Here is a 3,822-nt window from a genome sequence, read left to right on the forward strand (position 1 = left end):
TTTTTACCTCACTTTTTTTTTCGGGTACTTTTGTTTGGTTATGAGGAAGGGGGCACCGTAATTGTTGGATAAGTCCCTCGGAAATTTATAAGCACTGCCATAGGAGGAAAGGAAAAGGATAGTGTTTGGTGTGATAGAAGATGAGAAATGGAAAATGTAGATATTTTGTTTTCTGCATTGAGGATTGTATTAATATATATGTAAAATGTTCAGGAATGCGACTGATGTTAGGTGACAAAAAAATGAGAAAAAAATTGATTCTACTTGAAATTTTTTTTTTTAATTTTGAGTTATTTGAGTCAATTTAAATTCTTTGTTCGGATTTTGAGTTTGATTTGAGTTTAAATTTAAAATTTGAGTAATTGAAAAAAGCAAAAATTAAAACGATATCTACTTGATCTTTAACTGATTAATTTGATTGTTTTACGATTTGATTCTTGTCATCACCCATTTTATCCGGAGTGGTGACACACACACATATGGGCGTAGTACATATAATATAGTTTAGGCATTAAATGTATGATATCATATAGGTTAATTTTTGCACGATGTAGTTTGCATATTATAAAATTGCATATATTAAGTACTATAGTGTATTAAATAATAATAGAATGTTATTAATTCATGTAACATTGCATGTCATTAATTCATGACATTGCATGCTTTTAATTCATGTGGCATTACATGTTATTAATTTATGTAGCATGTTAAATAGTTAAATAATTAGTGTGTGTTACATTGCATGTTATATGGTTTCTATATACTATATAATTTATAAATAATAGTTGAGATTAGTCACATTAATAGCCCATTTATTTTGCTAAATAAATAATGAGAAAACCCAAAAAATAGTAGGTCCATTTGCATTAATAAGTTAGTCCATTTACATTTGTTTTTGCATTGGCCTAATATACAAGTCCACATGATTTATAATATGTGCATTTAATAAATAAAAATAAATAAAAAACAAAAAACCCCTAAAACCACTAACATTGTCGCCAGTTTTTGTGCTAAGGGAGGGAAAATTTGTTTGGATTTTCAAAAGTCAAACTAAGGCATTCAATTTGGTTTTTCCTTTTAGGTGGCTTACATCACCAATCCTAGTGAAACAAAACCAAACGAAACAAACAAATCCTAGCCACTGATGAGCCTCGATCCAAGGCTAGGGATGGATGGATCCAAGTGAAATATGCACAAACCCATATAAGCCTTTGGATAAAAAAATGGATCCAATGGCCAAGAAGTTGTCATCTCCAAAGCATCACCAATGTCCACCGGTCGGCTAGAGAGAATTTGGGAGAGTAAAATATTTTGGAGTAAAATGAGGCTTTTCTTTAAAATTTTGGGTCTTATAGTGTTTAGTTGTTGGGTTATTTGCTTCATTAAAACACTAGGCTTTTAGCGTGTTTTCTTTTGGGAAGTTGTTTTTCATTTACTTTATTTTAGTCACTAATTGCTTGTAAATTGTACCCCAAATTTTAATTGAATGCAATTTAGTCATTAATTCATTTTCAATTGCCTTGTATCTTTTATTTAGATTGTTAATAATAATTGTTAATTTGTGAATCTTTTAAAATGGTCACTTGTTTAATTATTAAATAAAACATTTAGGTTTTTCAATCTTTTAATTTGGTTACTAATATTAATTAGTCCTTAGGTTTTTTAATTAAGCCTTAGGTTTTAGGCTCTTTAGTTTTTAATTAAAGCCTTAGTTTAGGTCCCTTAATTAGAAATCAATAAGCTTAGTAATGCCTCTTAGGTTTAGTTTCTTTAATAATATTAATTAGAAACACATGAACATAAATCCATAATTAGAAACACATGAACATAAATCACAGGCCAAATAATTTTTTTACTTTTAAAAGGCGCATCTCAGGTTTTCAACCTACCTAATCCCAAAGGTTAATGGATAGTCCAAACATTTTTTTCTAAATTTATTCCGATTTTCGCTATTTCAAAAAATCTTCGCGATAGCTTGGCGACTCTGTTGGGCATGTAAAACAAAATCCTTGTTTTCTTAGAGAGTCAGGCCTTAAAACAAATATACTTTGTCCCTGTATTAGAAATTAAGAAATTCAGATTTATTTCATTCCTGATCCTTTTGATTTCCCTATAATTTTTCGTTCTTTTAGATTATTTCTTTTAATCTTCTATAAAATTAATATTTTCCCTTAATTATTTTCACCTATTGTACTAATGTGTGCTTTGAGCGACTTTTTCAGATATTAGAATGTTTCCGAGATTGTTTTTCTTATCTGGTTCCTTTCTCTGCTCGTTTGATTAAAGGTTTGAGTATTTCTCCCCACAAACAACACATTGTATTGATGACTTTCGCTCTATACCCGAGTTGTCCTTTTTAACTGAGAGTGAAAGTGACGTCTTCGTGAAACTTTATTCTTCGTACAAACCTAGCAAGTAAGTTTCGGGGTCCAAAGTACCTTTGTCTTCGTAGGAATTTATTCCTCGTGTCAGGTATAGGTACCGATACGAAACTTTGTTGAAATTTCACCGTAGGTACCCGATTAAGTGCACAAGGGAGAAATTAACTCTAAACCTTTATTTATTTTTTATGTCATTGCACGCGAACTAGAAAATCATGCAGACTAGGTTTTATCATTGTTTTAATTATTACTATTTTATTTTACTTATAACTATGAAGATACTAACCATTGTTTTTCTTTACTTTCATTTACCTTGCGTTTATTGCATCATTCATAAACATATGTATTGGATCTTTAGTCAGCTATGAAAATAGAAGGCTTGCTATAGATGGAAAACAAAAACATTCGTTAGATGGTTCCCAGAATAGAAGTACACCCATGGTATGAGGCTCTACAAAAATAGAAAACGATAGATTGCCGACTAATTACGTATCCAGTTTAGCCGAGTATGCCTCAATTTCTTTGAAGAGAAGTGACGTGTCTGATTTGCAACATCTCAGTCAGAACCTTCAACAGAGAATTGCTTTGTATCGTCAGTTTCAGAACTTCAAGGAGGAATTACAACATTTCCAAGAGCATGTATCCGATTTAGAGCATGGTGTTAGTGACGCCCATGATGAGTGACAGGAGGTGGTCGTCGCCTACGAGGATCAAAATGCTACTAGGGAGCATGTCATTATGAACGAGGTCACTCGATACTTGGGAGAGTTGGCTGCTCGGGCTAAAATAATGGGGCATTACTTCGACCCGATTTCAGAGAGAAGCATGAGAGTGTTGTCCTTGATTGATGAGATTGTTGAGTAGAAAGGCTAGGCCGTACTTGTAGGAGGAATCTTTGTGCACGAGACTTTGTTTTCGTTTTAAAAGTTGTTTTATAATAGCTAGCTTTTCAAGATCGATACCTCTTACATTCATGCATTTTGCATTTTTATCAGTTCGTTGTTAATATTCATTTACGTTTACATTCATATTCATTCATTAATTTTTTTTTTATAAATTAGATATTTTTATTCAAAGATGTTCTGGCTCCTAGTAAAAGTATTTCTCACTCGTATAATACTAAGGGGAAAGCCAAAGAGAACATGGAAGATAAATTGAGAGAACTTGAAGAGGCTTAGAAACACCTAGAAACACAGCTGGAGAACATCCAAAATGACTTGAGGGACCAAGTGGCCCAGTCTCAAAAAGATGTGGTAGATCAAATTGCCGCATTATTTGGAGTAGACTCTAAGCGAAAAGGTTCTAACATGATTGATCATGGTTCATCAGCTCATGTGAGGGATCAACCCAAAAATGTGTTACCTGGAGGAGGAATCCAAATTAATGCAACTGGAGCATCTACAACACACTATGTGCACCTCAATGACAATGTCGAGTACCT

This window comes from Hibiscus syriacus, unplaced genomic scaffold (assembly GCF_006381635.1).
Source record: "Hibiscus syriacus cultivar Baekdansim isolate YM2019G1 unplaced genomic scaffold, ASM638163v2 tig00110610_pilon, whole genome shotgun sequence".
Lineage (NCBI taxonomy): Eukaryota > Viridiplantae > Streptophyta > Magnoliopsida > Malvales > Malvaceae > Hibiscus > Hibiscus syriacus.